Source organism: Hydra vulgaris, chromosome 15, assembly GCF_038396675.1.
Source record: "Hydra vulgaris chromosome 15, alternate assembly HydraT2T_AEP".
NCBI lineage: Eukaryota > Metazoa > Cnidaria > Hydrozoa > Anthoathecata > Hydridae > Hydra > Hydra vulgaris.
The window spans coordinates 15,112,808-15,129,537 of NC_088934.1; the positions used below are offsets into that span (position 1 = coordinate 15,112,808).

The window sequence follows — 16,730 nt, forward strand, 5'->3', positions numbered from 1 at the left end:
AGAAGGGCTTGATATATTGGAGTGATGGAGACATGCTAGAGTCAGATGTCCATTTATACAATGTTTAGCACGTGATATTTTGTCCATTCCATTCTTCTTGAATCACTTAAATAACCAAGAAAAAAGTTTTATTGGCTTTTTTCATACAAATCAAATAAAAGCTAAATTTTATGAGGATGATAAACAGGACGCCATAGATGCCCTAGAAAAATCTGTTTTTTTTAACAAAAGCATTGAGTTTCACGACTCGTTAGAAAAATGAGGGTAATTTTGTAATAAATAATTCAAACGGAGGCAGAGAATTGTTAAATCATTTAGATGCGTACAATGGGGGAAAAGGGGTTTTAAATTAGTGGTTTCTCTGCGTACACACTTTATGGATGATCCTTTAACTTTTAGCAGCCATGATGACACACATACTCAATAGCCAACACCTATTAATGCTACGCACTATTTTTGTTCTTGTTTTGACGTGACCGGGGCGAGTCTGTACCCAGACCCGTTAACTAAATCAGGTATAGATCCAGGTATAGATGTGCGGCCTTGGCGCAGTGGTTAGAAGACTTGCTTTATAAGCAGAAGATCCAGGTTCGAAACGAGCTCTAGAAAAATTTTTGCGTCACGGTAAGGAAAGAGGCGTGAACTTCCTGGTTAAATTCACATCTTTGGTGCTCTATGACAAGACCGTTTGGACTTTCTTGGGGCACCTAAAAAAAAAAAAAAGGTAGGGTCCGTCGACACCCGACCAAAATCCAGACCAATTTCTACGAGTCTGTTCTGGGTCTGGGTCCGTTGATATCAGACCCAGACCCAACCCATTAACAACCCTACCCTGTAAACACACGACGTCTTAAAGACGTCTAAAAAACGTCTTTTAGACGTCTAGACGTCTTTTAGACGTCTAGACGTCTAAAAGACGTTTTTTAGACATTTTTAAGACGTCGTGTGTTTACTGGGTACCTATGGTTAAAAGTAAAACAATTCCCGAAGCTTAAAATTTTTTTACAATTTGTTCCACAAATTACACACGTTCTAAGTTCCTCAATACTCCATAAAGCGTTAAGAATAAATAAAACGTTTTAGCATTTGATTTAAAATGAAATTTGAAAGGAAAAAATTAATACGTGAAGCTCGGGACATTTTTTCACAAAAGTATTTCTATCTCTATCCAATCCATGTTTAAATAGTAAAAGGATTTTAAACTTAAGAGTTTAAATGATGAAAACGTTAACAAACTTTTTTTTATTGTAGTAATAGTTTTATTATTGTAGTTAGCATTTTTCTCTGAAGTATAACACAAAACAGAAATGAATCAGTGTTTTTTAAAAGGGCGAATTTCCTAAAGAAGTTTTGAGCAAATTCGCCTTTTTAAAAAAAACTTATTCAAATAAGGTAAAAAGAAAATACTTTTTTTTAAAAATGAATAAATTTGTGTATTAGATAAAATACATAATTAAATAGTAAGAAATATACAGCAGCCGTTATTGCTGTATATTTCTAAATACAGCAGTGGTTAACAAAGTGAATAACAAAGGTTTTGATTTCATCTTAAGTTAAGAAGCCAAGGTATAGAATTTGCTGGAAATTAGCAAATATGTTCTGACGTAGCATCAAACATAAAGCATAAAAGTAAAATATCTTTTATAAATGTTTTACATCTATACTTTTATAAACAGAATCTGTGTTAAATTACACTTACGCAATACATTTAACATACACTGAGTAGGGTTATTAGACAGGTTCTTTTAAAAATAAAATACTTTTTTCTTACCATTTTACATGTAAAACTTATTAATATCATTGAATGATTTTATGAATGTTTAGGATGACAAAAATTATGTCATCCCACCAAAGAGAACGTACCAATCTATTTTCAACTTGAGTGTCCAATACGCGCTATTGTTCTATAATAACTTTACAATAGTATATAAAAATGTATTTTTATATAATTTTTAATTTACTGAAGGGTCGTTCACCCTCTGAAACATATAGTGGCTAGTATTAAAAATTTGAATTAGTATGGCAGTAGACCCTTTGAGTATATTTAGTTGAGAAGAATTATTGAGTTTCCAGGAGTAAAAAACAAAAAACCCTTTAAACCATTAAGATTAAAAATATCTTCAATATAGTTTTCGTCTATGACATCATTAGAAGAGAAGTGCGTTGGTTATTTCTACATTTTAAGAAGCCAATTTTGTTGTTCATTTAAAAAGATGATTCAAAATCTTGATAATGCAGTCTCCACAATGTTAAACCTCGATTAAATGTGTTAAATAACCAAGCACAATGTTGAAGATATTTGCCTCAAATTGTTTTTCAGGGATCTTATGGAACGAAGCTGCATATCCATCTTCATAGTGATGCCGTTTAACAGTCAGTGCACAGTGATTGGAAGTTATAAAAAATTTTTGAATTCTTTTTTATTTGGATTAAAAAGACGCCACGTGTCCTCTACTTCGAGTTTATTAATTAATTTTTTAAGTTTCTCCGTCGAGGAGCATTTTTTCCTGTAAACTTGTGGGTGCCTATCAAATTCGCTTAAAACCATATTAAAATCTCCCGCCAAGATTACTAGAACGTTTTCTAAATTTATGCTTAATTTTGTTTTCGATTAATTCAAATAATTTTTTTCTGCGTTTAGAAAACTTATGTCCCGTGGGAGCGTATACGTTTAACAAAATAATTTTTTGTTTGTTTAATTTTGTTAATACGTAATTAAAAATTCCATTTTCGTCATCGAATTTTTTGTATGGTTTTAGCACATGTTTGCATATTATAGCTCTGCCACCAGTGCGGGTCTTCCCCGTAGGCATATTTTGAAACCCTATACAGACTCAGAAAAGGCAGAGATATGCGCAATCTGATTCGCTGATTTTGAAAGAGAGGCTTTTGCGCGTATGTTTAAATCAAAACAAATGTCATAAAACGTATTGAATAATAAAAGTAATTTGAGTAATTTCATAAAAAACCAAATAATAATAGCAAAAAAAGATTTTTCTATCCAATTTTGTGCAATATAGTATAAATACTTATACAAACCCTCACAACTCAAAACATCCGTGATTTTCAGAATTTTTTCTTAAAAGTAAAGATTTAAAAAAATTAGTTTATTTTTCTAATTGTTTTTATAAGATTTCTAAGATATAAAAAAGACAACCAATGTAACCAGATGGTAAAACTTGACTATGCTGTGATTCTCATACGATAGATTTTTTAAAACAGTTTTAAAATTTACCTACTAATATCAATAGACTATTATTAACTTGGTATAATTTTTTTCAAATTAAGTTCCCATTTGTCTAATCATTTAGCAAGAAAAGTATTTTTAAAAAATAGCCTAATTTATTTTTAGAACTTTACACTTATTACTCCCATATATAAATTATATACAACACTAAAAAAGTTTGAGAATATTGCTTATTGGTTGTTATAGCTAGCCCAGATGATTTGCAACACTCTTAAATTAAAAGCAATTGTGAGCAAGATAGATATCCTTTGGTAATGTATAGTAATAAAAGATCACAAAGCATTGTAGCATAATAAGCTATTAGAAAAAATCTATAACCTGATGTCCGCAAGTGTGTTTTTATATAGTAAACTGATTACCTAAAGCAATAACTCTCAACTTACACCTTTATGAAAAACTAAGTGTAAAAAGGTAGAAACAAGAAAGATTGCAAACATGCAAGTTCATGTTGTTGTTTATTTCAATTTCAAAACCAATACATGTTTGTTGATATATAACTTATAACCTGAACAATACTCGTTATTGTATTCTATAATTAATATAAAATGTGTATCTTTTAATAGCAACTGATGGTAAATAATATTAAATAAAGCAGCAAACTTTGATAAATTTTATATATTTATAATGCTAATAATTTATTTTACATTATATATTCCAGAAGAAAAAGAAAATATGTCTGCTCTAAAAAAATTAGAAAAAAAAACCTTAAATAAAATGTACTCCATATTTACAAATTTTATGAAGTTTCATTATGTAATTTTTGGTATAACCAATAAAAACAAGTGTTCTTTTTTTAAATTTCTGTGAATATCTCTTGTTTATTAATATAAAAACAGAGATGCGTCATGTTTTATTTTGATTTAATATTAATAATTTTTTTGAAAACTTGCTTCTTTAAATGTAAAAGCTAATTTTGATGCTAAAATGAAAAGCTAAGTTATTTTTATTACAAAAATTGCCATAATTTACCTTTATTTGGTTAAATTTTTTGATTTTAATACTCAGTAAAGTTTTGATGTTCAGTGAAAAAACAAATATCCCTTTTTTTGTTAAATTTTCCAATAGATTATTATCCAATTTATTATTCAAATTATTGCCATTAGATTAATATCCAATTTTCATCCTATATAATATATATAAAGAAAAATATTGATGTACGTCTTATCAACCTTCTCAAAATTTAGGTTGAACAGTAACTTCTTCAGGGTTCATAGATTTATATGGAACATGTAGGCTAGTTTGGCAAAACAATAGTAAATATTTTCTTTTTCCAAAATTTTAAATGTTAAACTGTTTATAATTAACTAGTTAGTATAAAGATGCAGTAACGAGCTTAGAACAACCTCTGCCTCAGCTTAAAGTTTATACTTTGCATATTTTAAGTACTTTACCAGCAGTCTCGTGCAATTGCATATAAACTTTGTATCGAGCATGCTTTATAGAACACGGGCATTATATTTGATGAGAAACACATTTAGAAATTGCACACATCCAAATTCAAGTGAAATATTTCAAGAGTTTATACATATAAAACACATTTTATAATAGCAATAATATTCATAGCATGACAATTTATTTTGTTCTTTTTTTGATAATTGTCTTTTCTTTTTTTTATTACTCTTTTTTCATTAAAACGTTTGATTTTAACCACTTAGTTTAGTTTTTTAAATCTTTTTTTTTTCAATTAATACAATACAAAAAATGCCACAATCATTTGCCATAACCCACTTTTATTTATGCCGTAATCCACTTTTATTTGGTTAACTTATTTGACTTCAATACTTTTTCTTGCTTTTAATGTCAGTGTTTATATGTAACTGTACAAAAATTACTGTTCTGTAGACAAACATAAATATCACTTCTTTTGTTAAATTTTCAAATATTTTTTAACTTAATGTAGCCTGCCAAAATTTTTTAAATTTAAAAAAAGTTTTTAATGGTTTAACACGATGTTTTATTAAAGTTACGTAATAAAAAAATATATCAGCCTCCTCCAAACTATGGTTGAAACAAAGCATGAAAACAAAATCTCCTCAGAGCTCATATATTGACATGGAACATGTAAACTAGTTTTGCAATTAGTACAAATTTTCTTTTTTTAAAAAACTCTAATTTTCAACTCTTTATAATAAACCTGTAAATCAGTTTATAAACTGAGCATACCCAGTAGGCACGCAACGTTTTATTCACGTTTCAATCACGTGTATTTTAGGTGACTTCGTCCAGGTTACTATTTTACGTGAAAGTCACGTGAAAGTTACGTGCCAAAATTTCTCGTCTTTCGGAACTTTTTTTATTTTAAAAAAAAAACTGGCATAAGAAATGTAAAATAATATTTTTTATTATATTAATTATTTTTTTATAGTATAGTTTTTGTATTCATTATATTAGTTATAATTATTTACTTCTATGATAATATAATTAATTTTTATTGTAGTATTATCCTAATTAAAAAAAAAAAAATTGGTCTATATAATATCTTTTAACGCAATGCATTTAAAACAGAACTAAAAAGAACAATATATATAAGTTGTAATATATAATATCTAAATTATATCAAATTAAGTTAAATAAATTAGTACCCTATTTGCCGTCCCTATTTGCCACACAAATAAGATTAACCTCAAATTCGAGGTATGCTTTTTTTCTACTTTATGATATAATATTTAAGACTGGCGAATTTGTCCATTTTGCTTACTTAATTTAGTACGAAACAAGTTATGTTATAACGAATTTAATATCAAATTAAGTAAGCTACACGGACAAATTATAAGTTCTAGCAGAACTTATTCTTGATTCTTGAGCAATAATAATGTCTCTAGAACTTCTGCATTATTACTCAAGAGTCGTTTAGATAAAAACCCAAAATAGGTTTTCTTTCTTTATTTGGTTTTTATCAACAAGGTTAAAGAATTTATCCAAGATAATATCAATAAATAAATGTGTTATGTTATTTATTATTGATATATGTATATATTATTATTAAATACTTTATCTTTTTATAATATATGACATCTTGATCTCGTGCTTTACTTGTTAAAAAGGGTTAATACTTATTTATTTCTTTTTTTTATATTATTTGAATATTATATGATTAATATATATATATTCGAGTTATATGAAATTATTATTATATATATTATAAGACTTTTATTACTATTGTTATTATGTACAATATAAAACAGGTTATTAACGCGGATTTGTTCGATGTTTTCCCCACAAAAAGATAATTATGATGCTGTTGTATTTGAAACTGCATTTTACTTATCTTTCAATGTTGACGACCTTCCAATATGTAAAGCAAGTTTCTCTCAAGTATAGCATTGCTTTTTTAAAAATTGTTTAATGATTTAGATCAAAGAAATAGCAGCACCAGAAAATCTTGTTGCCAAAACAGTTGGTGACTCACCATGTAAGATTTGTCTTAAAAATTTGTGATTTAAAATGATTATTTAATATTAATATTATTATTTAAGTTTTTATTTGTTTCTTTTGAGCTAAATTTGGTGTTGTGAGCTATTATTGGAGAAAATATTGACTTATTCATTAGATAAAGTTTGATGCCTGCTCTTACCCCGTTTCCTTCTTAATGTTTTAATCATGTATATTTTAGGTGACCTTGTCCAGGTGACAATTTTACTCGATTAAAACGTGAATGTTATGTTGCCAAAATATTGTGTATTTTGGAACTTTTTTTATTCATAATAAAAACCTGTGATTAGAAACTTGGAAAGATATTCTTTATTTACTATTTTTTTATAATTTAGTTTCAGGGATTATCTTATTCGGGATATTCCTGGAATACCAGATATTTTTCTGAAATTTATCTTTTTCCAAATATCCGAAAAGTTTTCCATACATACAACTTATATTACAAGTTCCATACATACAACTTATATTACAACATATAACAAGTATATATTATTCATCTATTTGTTTTAATGTTGTTTTAGTCATCATTCATACAAAAATTAAGAAAAGTTTTTAAAAATTGAGAAACAACTTGGCTGAATGCAAAATTAAGGGGAAAATGAGGGGGGAAATATTCTGAATTTTTTCAGGATATTTTCCGTAAATTTTTTCCGGATATTTTAAATATAATGATTACATGAAATATGTAGTTTATATATTCATTATTGTAATTACTTTTTATTTTACTTTTACAATAATGTAATTATTTTGCATTGTAATTTTATAATAATTAATTTAAAAAGTAGGGCGTAAGATATCTTATAACTTCGCAATGCATTTTTGACAAAAATAAAATGTCATATATATAATATTTTATCCAAACATATTATCTTATAACTAAGTTTTATCAATTTAGGTTTAATAAATATATTATAAAGCTTAGTTCAAAATTGTGTAACGTTATGGCAGATAATTATCATATTGCAATACGCAAAAGATCAAACCCTACTACGAGGTATACTTTTTTTTCTACCATATTGTATATTATTTTAATAATAAATAAGTTTATTAATTTGATAATAAATAAGTTATTATAACTTATTTAATATTAAATTTATTAGGCTACATGACAAATGATAAGTTCTATATAAAATATTATTGACTAGGAAGACCCAATGGTATTGTTATGTTATTGCCTAGGAATATCATTCTGTAGTAAGACCCAATAACCTTTTAACTTTTAAAGTTTGACTTTAAATTTCACTTTTCCCTCTCTTTGTCTTCTTTTGTGATCGCACTCTGTAGTAAGAATTTGATTTAATTTATATCTTGTTGGAGAATGCAACTTGATTCTGAGTTGAATTTTCAGCACTCTGTATTTATTGGTGACCTAATTTGACAATACTTTATTATACATATTTTTAGTTTTATACATAATATATTATATATAATTAGGGGTAGATGAGGCTCCTTAGCCGTGGTGAATGTTTCCACAGCAAAAGGCGCCTCAAGGTGAAAATCTGACCATGGATAAGGAAAATCATGATATAAAATCCCCACTATAATGCTTTGTGGTTATGTGATAACTATTACATTTATATAAATTGTTTTAATTTTTGTGTGCATTCTAAAATGACATTTAATGCTGTTCAAAACTTTGTAGATTACTCATTTAAAGCAACTTTGTGGGCTGTCACCTTTGCATCTAGTGAGTTAATGTATGAACAAGTTAATGCAGAAACAGATGCAAATATAAGAAGATGGAAAACGAAGAAAACAAGTTATCATGTTATCACAGTACACAGATGTTATCACATAAGGTGAGTACAGGTCTTTTTCTAATCACGCCTATCAGTTATTAACTTTATATAGATATAGATATAGATAAATCTATAGATAGATATTAGATATAGATATATATAGATAAAAAATATTTTTTAAACTTGTATTTTTTATTATGTACTTCTTTTTTTTTTAATCATCTGTCGACTTTTTTGTTACATCTTTTTTTATTAAATACTTATTTACTTTTTTAGCAATCAGAGTATAAAATTAGAAGGCAAATGACTTTTATTTTTTTACACTGTATGTAGTATTGTTTTCTTAAAATTATTTAATGATTTAGATAAAAGAAAACAAATAACACACTAGAAAATCTTGTTGCCAAAAGTAGTTAGCAACTCTCAAAGTAAGATTTGTTTTAAAAGTTTGTGATTTAAGATAATTATTAAATAATCATATTATTATTTAAGATTTTATTCGTTTCTTTTCAGCTAAATCTGATTCATTAGATAAAGTTTGATGCGTGCTCTTATAGAAGAAAATATCGACTGATTCGTTAGATTATGTTTGAAGCGTGCTTTTATGGGAGAATAGATATATAAGTTTGAAGCGTGCTCTTCGTAAGTTGCAGATCTACGACTTCGTACTTATTACTTGGATTAAGATATAATTGGATTGGATATAAGGAGGATATTTTAACAAAAGTGCAGCTTTTATTACAAATTAAAAATTTTTATGTCAAGAACTAATATACTGACTAATAAAACCATGTATTTTAATACGTATTAAATATTTCCTCGACGATGAGTTTTTTTTCTTTACACGAATCCAAACACTTATAATTGTAATTATAAAGCATAGTTATTGCTTAAATATTACGTGCCAAAATTAACGTAAAAAGCACGTCTTTTGGACAGTTTAAGGGGACCAAAAAGTCACCTAAATATCACGTGCCAAAAGTAACGTGAAAAACACGTCCATAAATCACGTGAATTGGTCATTTCATGATGACCAAAAAGTCACCTAAATATCACGTGCCAAAAGTAACGTGAAAAACACGTCCATAAATCACGTGAATTGGTCATTTCATGGGGACCAAAAAGTCACCTAATTGTCACGTGCCAAAATAACGTGAAATTCACGTTTTTGTCACGTCGCTGTGCCTACTGGGTATTTACATGTTTAATATAAGCATATTTACATGTAAACCAGTTTATAAGCAAGAGCATATTTTAAGAGAAACACATTTGGAGATTTTTTCAAATTTACTTCAACACATTTTTTTTTTCGTTTCTTAAAATTATCAATAAATGAAATCTTCATCACCAAGATAAACTTTATTGAAATTTTTAGGAGTGAAAATTCTCTTGTACAAATAGATTTTGATACATTTTATATATTTCTGAAGAATACTAAAATAAAATGAATTTCCTGTGTTGATAGTAACACATGACTTGTATTGATAAACTTAGTATATCATTACTTTGAAATTTATTTCAAAAATCTGTTTGTTATGATTTTAATTATATTTTTCAACAAAATCACACTTGCCTCTCTTTCAAAATCAGCGAATCAGATTGCTCATTTTTCTGCCTATTCTGAGCCTGTATAGGGTTTCAAAATATGCTCCCCGCAGAGGTAAAAACGCTGCCTTTCCAGTTTTTAGATAACTCATCGTTTTGTAACTTATTTAAATGAGTGTCTTGTAATAAATAAAAATCGTAATTTAGTTTTTTAAAATTATTTAAAACTGTATCTCGTTTTTGCTTATTTATTAGGCCAGCAACGTTGACTGAGAAAATGCTTATTATATCCATTTATCAGCGTCAAGGCATTTTCCATCCCTACGTAGGAGTTCCGTAGTTAAGAATATGCAAATAAGCACATTCTTATTTGGAACGCCAACTTCAGGTGGTTTAGAGTTAATTAATTTCGTGTTGAAATATTCGTTAGTAATTAAAATTGTAAATTTGTTTTAAAAAAACCGTTAATAAAAATTAAGGAAAAAATAAAAAATAAGAAAAACTTTCTTTTTTTTTATTTTTTCCAGCGTGTTGCTTTGATCGCTCGTTTCCATTCTTTTAATTCGATCATTTTTGTGTGGAGTCGGTGGTGGTGCACTGCGTTTTTTTTGGCACGTGTTGTCTTCCTCCATTTTTTCTCGACTTTTTTCTTTCGCTTCTTCCACTCGCTTACTTTCTTCGGCGTCTTTCGAGTGATTCTCCTCTTCTTCTTCTGCTTCTTTGTTTGTCGGTTTCTCGAAGTAGAATTCTTTTCGTTTTAGAGAGTCTTTCGTTGTTCTTCTTTGGTCTTGTCGTGTCTCTTGTGAGTGTATCTTTGGTCTTGTCGTGTATCTTGTCGTGTATCTGTATTTGGTCTTGTGAGTATCTTTCTTCTGTTTTGTTGCTTGTTTCTTCTCTTCTTCTTCATTAGTTTGTTTATCTTCGTTTTCAAATACGATGTCTATCTTCTTTTTGGTAACGGTTAGTTTATTTATGCTTTCTTCGTTTGTTATATTAGATGGATTTTCTTCAGTTTTTGAGTTGCTTGTTTCTAGTTCACATGTTGGTTGTTGATGGGTTAGTATGGGTAAAGTTTCGCGATTTGCTTCGCGAGGTTGTCTTCTTTCTGTGTGGTTGAGTATTTCCGTTTTGCCTAATTCGTATTTTATAGCCTACTATGTTTATGGATGTTGGAATTGGTTTTGGCATGTCTTCCATGATAGCAACCAGGATACTGGAGTAGTAGGGTGTGTCTTTTCCTGGTGTTGTCCTCATAACTGGTTTTGTGTAGACATGCCTACCGTATCCCATTTCTTCAAAAAAGCTTCCAATCTTAAATTGTTTTGCCTCAATTGGAAGGCCAAACACTGATACGTGTGTTTGGTTTAAGCGTCTTTCTTCTGTTTTTGGTCTTCGATTTATATTAGATACGGTAATTGTTGATTTTTAAACCATTTTCTAATAACTTTAATCTGGCTTCGTTGGTTTTCATGTTTTCACGTTTTTGGTAATATTCGTTTCTTCAATTCTGATTTTGCTGCTTCAGCGTAGTTTCTTGGTTGTTTTTTGATTTTTTGTTCATTTCACATTCATCATCCGATGGTTCGTCGCTACTTTAATTAATTTCTACTTGCTCATTCGATTCACCAGTAGAAGCTTTCGCAAGACTGTTGCAAATTGATTGTACTTTCATTACCTGGAAGGATTTTTTTAGACCGGGCGCTTCTCCGCAGCTGCTTAAAGTGATCACTTTTAGAAGAATAATTATTTAGTGAAAAAGCAATTTCAAACTTTGTTTATATTTTTTGAACCATACCTATGAACTTCCATATACTATATATCAATCGGAAAGATATTAAACATGCTTTCAAAGTTTAATGTAAGTTATTTATAAAAACACACTTTTTGCGTAAATGCGGTTGAAGATAACTTTTTAGACTAATAAACTACAGCACATCTGTGACTTTTATTAAATTCTGCACGTTTCTGTAAGAGTCTTACCCAGTGGGCATGCATCGTCCGGGGGACGTCCGTTGGACGTCCAAGAGACATCTGGACGTCCAAGAGACGTCTGATGGACGTCCCCCGGACGATGTATGCCCACTGGGGAATACATATAGCTAAAATTCGACACTTCTTCTTTTATTACAATAAGGGTTTTGATGGCCTTGGACCCGCCTATGAACAACTATTTACAATTTTAAAAGGTTTTTACTAAACTTTTCTTTTTCAATGAAACATTACAGTTTTGAGATTTGCTAACTTCCAGACATGAGCAAACTCCAAACATTTAGATGTTTATACTTATGTCAAATAAAAATGCTTTGCAAAAAAATGCGCAAATGTTTTTGGTACTATTATTAACTACACTTATATTCATGGATAAATTTCAAATTTTATAGTAAAATGTTTTAGCGTTAAAAAATTATGATCATAAAAAGTTTGAAGCCCCCTCAATTCGAGGGTGTTAAAATTTCATATGTTCATAATTTTTGAACGCTGAGAGATTATACTATGAAACTTAAAATTTATTGATGAATATAAGTCTATTTATGAACAGTATAAAAAATATTTTACCGGCTTTCTATAAATTTTAGATATAGATATAAATCTAATTATGAATAATAAGATTTATATCTATATCCAAAATTTCTGATAACAATATTGGATCAAAAATAACTCACCATGCAGTATTGCCATCATTAGATAAAGAAGTGCCATCTAAATGGGTCCTTCACCTATAATATAGCAAAAATTTTGATAAAAAAGGGCGTCAATCAGGGTTGCTGTTCCAGGCGGCGTGACGGCTTTCGGCGGCCCTGAATATATACAGTATTGGACAAAACATTTGCAACCAACATCAAACAATGAAAAAACTGTTCCTAATTTTACATGTCTTAAAAACGAAACGAACTATACTACCACAGCAAACAGTTCAGGAGTCTGTATTTCGCTATCAATATTATTTACCAAGCTGTATTTCGCTATCAATATTTCGTGGCGAATCCTTTGTTGTTAATCACAGCCTTGCATCTTCGAGGCATAGATTCGATCAGGTGATTAATAAAACTTTGTGGAATCGCTGCACAGGCCTTTTGGATTTGTTCAAACAGTTGATTCTTATTATGAACACCTTGACGATTAACTCTGCGGTTGACGATCTCCCACAGGTTCTCGATAGGGTTGAGATCCGGAGATTGAGGCGGCCAATCCATCACCGATAGGTGGCTGTCTTGAAACCACTGCTTGACTACTTTTGCAGTGTGTTTTGGATAGTTTTTCTTGCTGAAAAACCCATTTTATTGGCATATTCCATTCAGCATGAGGTAACATAACATCTTTCAGGATATTTTTATACATGAAACGGTCCATTACTCCATCGTTTCGATGTATCGGACCTAGACCGTTAGCAGAAAAACACCCCCAGACCATTACATTGCCTCTACCATGCTTCACGGTCTAATGGCAGTAACGTAAATCGAGGCGTTTTCCGGCCGGTCGACGTACACGGCAAATGCCATCGCTCCCAATGATGTTGAACTTCGATTCATCACTGAACAGGACAGTTCGCCATTTCTGCACATTCCAGTCAATATGAGATGTAGCAAACAGGAGTCTTTTCTTCTGGTTTTTTAGTGAAATTAGCGGTTTCTTTGCAGGGCGTCGAGAAAACAATCCGGCTTCAACAGCACGTCGTCTGATTGTTCGGTCCGATACAGGCAGCTCTAATTGCTTTTGTATCTCGACTGATGATATCCAGGGATCCTTTTTGACGGATCTGACGATCATAGAATCCTCTCTAGAAGTGGTGGAACGCGGTCTTCCACCTTTGTTATCTGCTGCCAACTTCCCCGTAGAACGATATTTGGATCATAGTCTTGATACAGTCCATTTTTTCACGCGATATTTATCACAAATACTTTTTTTGTGACATTCCACTTACGTAATTGCCAATAATTTTCTTTCTTAGTTCCAACCCAAGACCGTCGGGAGCCATTTTTGCACTTGAAGTCATAAAAATAATAAAAATAAATAATCACGCTTCTCAAGGCTTACCGTGTTACATTTACCTTGTGATGATACAATAATGCTCTGTGGAACACAACGTCTTGGTTGGATGTGGACTGTATTGATGTAATGAAATACTTGTTGTATTTCACTTCTTGTATTGATGTTCTTCGATAAAAACTTAGATAAAACTCACTTCGATAAACTGTCTTGATAATACTGACTGATTGACTTCCATATACACTGAATTACATGTCGATTTATATGTCTCTTATATAGTAAAATAAACCTGTGTGAACCTGTTCTGGAAGATTCTAGATGCTTCTTTTCGATGCTTCTGGAAGCTTCTGGATGTGTCTGGATGCTTCTGAATGTTTCTGGATTTTTCTGGATGCTACTGGATGCTTCCAGATGCTTCTTCTGGAAACTTCTTGAAGCTTCTGCATGCTTCTGGAAACTTCTGGAAACTTATGGATACTTCCTTTAATTATTAAAAAACTTCCGTGACGTTGACACGGACCAGACTTAAGATAATGAAACAAACCAAAAAAGTTGCACTTGTTTTGTCCGCTGCAAAATGGCACTTGTCAACGAAATTCTGCCTGTGTGCTGTCACCTGTCAGCTGATTGCTCATGTCATGGCATGCTATGACTCCAGACTCCTGAACTGTTTGCTGTGGTAGTATAGTTCGTTTCGTTTTTAAGAAATGTAAAATTAGGAACACTTTTTAGCATTGTTCGATGTTGGTTGCAAATGTTTTGTCCAATACTGTATATATATATATATATATATATATACAGTATATATATATATATATATATATATATATATATATATATATATATATATATATATATATATATATATATATATATATATATAACATTTTAATTGTTACGGATTAAATATTTTTTGGCAATGTTTAGAATAAAATAATATACTTATGAATTTTATTTAGTGTTCTATATATTTTTATCTAGCTCTACATATTGAAGAAATAATATTAAAAAATTTTTTGGTTATAATTGCAGTGTATTTCAAAGATACGATGCTTTATGAAATCTTAAGCATATTCAATGAAATGATGACAATGGCTCATATCAGGTAAAACAGTAATATACAATACTAAAATAATAAATTTAAAATTGTTTACAATCATCTAAGTTAATTAAATATATGCACATGCAAATGAGTTATTATTTATTTTTATTGTGGTACAATGACATGTTCTAATACAAGTCTATGCTTTTTTACAGAGTTTAGGAAAATCATTATTTGTTAAACTTTGTTGTTGTATTATTGACAGTACTGTCAATTATATAGTACCACTTGGTACTGATAAATTTTCAGAACAAAATTTATTTATATTTACTTCGTTGTGCCCATAAGCTTTATTTACTGTTACTAATTGTATATTTACATTTTAAAAAAACAGATCATTTGAGCTTTTTGAATTTTTTGAACGAGGTTAAATTATATAATATCTTTTAGAAAATTTTTTGGGGACTGCTTATTAGTGTTTTTTAAATACTAAAATAGGCCTAGTTTTATGAATGTGTATAAACTTTGACTGTAAACTTATACAAACTGAACTAATTCAACAACCTCCAATGCTTCTGTAAAAGTCTGAGATCTAAAGTCAATATCTTTTTTTTCTAGATTTATAATTGCAATTTGAATAGCAAAGCAATGAAGCTTGTGTGATGGAAATAATTAACTCCAGAAAAAAAAATTACATAACTTAGTATAAGACAAGTTTGTAGAAAAGGTAAAAATAATTTTTATTTTGTTAATATTTAGGCAATTATTTACATTTTTTTTGGTGGCTAATATTTTTTGTTTATTATTTTCAGCTCGCACCATTGTTTTTAGACAATAAATAAATCTAAATTTTATTTGGAAAAGAAGTAGAATGCAACATTCAAGAAAGGACTTTTAGATCAAGTCAGTATATATGTCGAAAACCCAATTGTAAGATTAAAGCGATGCTATAACCAAGCCCATATCTCTATTTCTCTGAATATATATCTGTCGAAAATCAATTTACAAATGTGTGACATTTTCTGTATTTCTTTTTGTTATGGCTTTACCTGAATATTTGCTATCTTTCATTTTTTTCAAATAAAACTTATAATAATTATATTGGCTTTTTTTCTAAGCGCTATGTAATATAGTATTGAATTTATATTTTAAATTTAAATATATATAATATGACATCTATCAATTTCACCAAAAATATTAATTTTTACGATACTATTTAACTTTACTAAATAAATAGAAAATTATTTGAAATATTATAAAATATTATTTATTAAAATATAGTTAGTTAAAATAATAATAAAATAGTTTTATCAAAATATAATAAAATAAAATAAATATAACGGAAATATTATGATAACAAGTTTTGCGTAAACTTCTCATATTATGGTCTCAAGTTTTGAGTTCAGAATGATATCAATGAATGATTTCGTTTTGATATCATATTGATATCATAAACGTCTCATATCATGATATCATATATACCATAGTTTGATATCATTATGATATCAAATTCCTGACTGGGAAAAGAAAAAAATGTTCAATATTATAATAACAGTTTTTAATTATTACTATTAAGTATTCATAATTAAGAAATACAATAAAAAGAATTAAAAATTTTAAGAAAAATGTTCATTTACCGTAAAATCGCCTAAGTTCGGTCACTTAAGCTTTAAACATTTATTTATCACGCATAAATAAAAAATTTTCGATTTTTTTATCCTGAAACATACAGAAAATT

The 16,730-nt window shown here is 29.0% G+C and overlaps 1 long non-coding RNA gene across 4 annotated transcripts; it reads left to right on the top strand.

Annotated features, from left to right (window-relative positions):
* Positions 1-6,476: 6,476 nt before the first annotated feature.
* Positions 6,477-9,241, top strand: LOC136092122 (uncharacterized). 4 transcript variants are annotated; one of them, XR_010644208.1, is made up of 5 exons: positions 6,477-6,659; positions 7,575-7,673; positions 8,322-8,478; positions 8,784-8,846; positions 8,932-9,241. It is a non-coding gene; the product is annotated as an uncharacterized LOC136092122 (long non-coding RNA). The 4 variants fall into 4 exon arrangements; XR_010644206.1 differs by lacking the exon at positions 6,477-6,659 and adding an exon at positions 6,694-6,874; XR_010644207.1 differs by lacking the exon at positions 6,477-6,659 and having other exon boundaries at positions 7,061-7,673; positions 8,695-8,846.
* Positions 9,242-16,730: the final 7,489 nt, after the last annotated feature.